This window comes from Suricata suricatta, chromosome 1 (assembly GCF_006229205.1).
Source record: "Suricata suricatta isolate VVHF042 chromosome 1, meerkat_22Aug2017_6uvM2_HiC, whole genome shotgun sequence".
Lineage (NCBI taxonomy): Eukaryota > Metazoa > Chordata > Mammalia > Carnivora > Herpestidae > Suricata > Suricata suricatta.
The window spans coordinates 183,289,003-183,289,427 of NC_043700.1; positions in this window are offsets into that span (position 1 = coordinate 183,289,003).

A 425-nucleotide genomic window follows, 5' to 3' on the forward strand; every position below is an offset into this window, starting at 1 on the left:
TAGTTGCTATAGAGTATGCCCTGAAGAACTTAAAATATTTACTCTCTGGCCCTTAACAGAAAAAGTTTCCAACCCCTGTTCTGGATAATTTACTTATTGTGGCTCCTATTCCTTGTGTTGCTTCTCTTCACTAGACTATAAGCTCCATAAAGGCAGAGGTGTCTGTTTTGTTCATGATGATCTGTCCCAAGTACAGGAACAATGCCCAGCTCTTAATAGCTGCCCATTAACTATTTGAATTGAGTAAAAAAAAAAATGCATGAATTTGTAAAAATGAATGATTAATTTTCAAAATGGCTAGAGCTAACATTAAGGACCAGTTCATTTTAATTTCATAGCAACCATGTGAACTACAGATGCTGCTGTTCTCATTTAACACCAAGAAGAAACTAAGACATCGAAGGAGTAACGGACCTTCCCCAGGG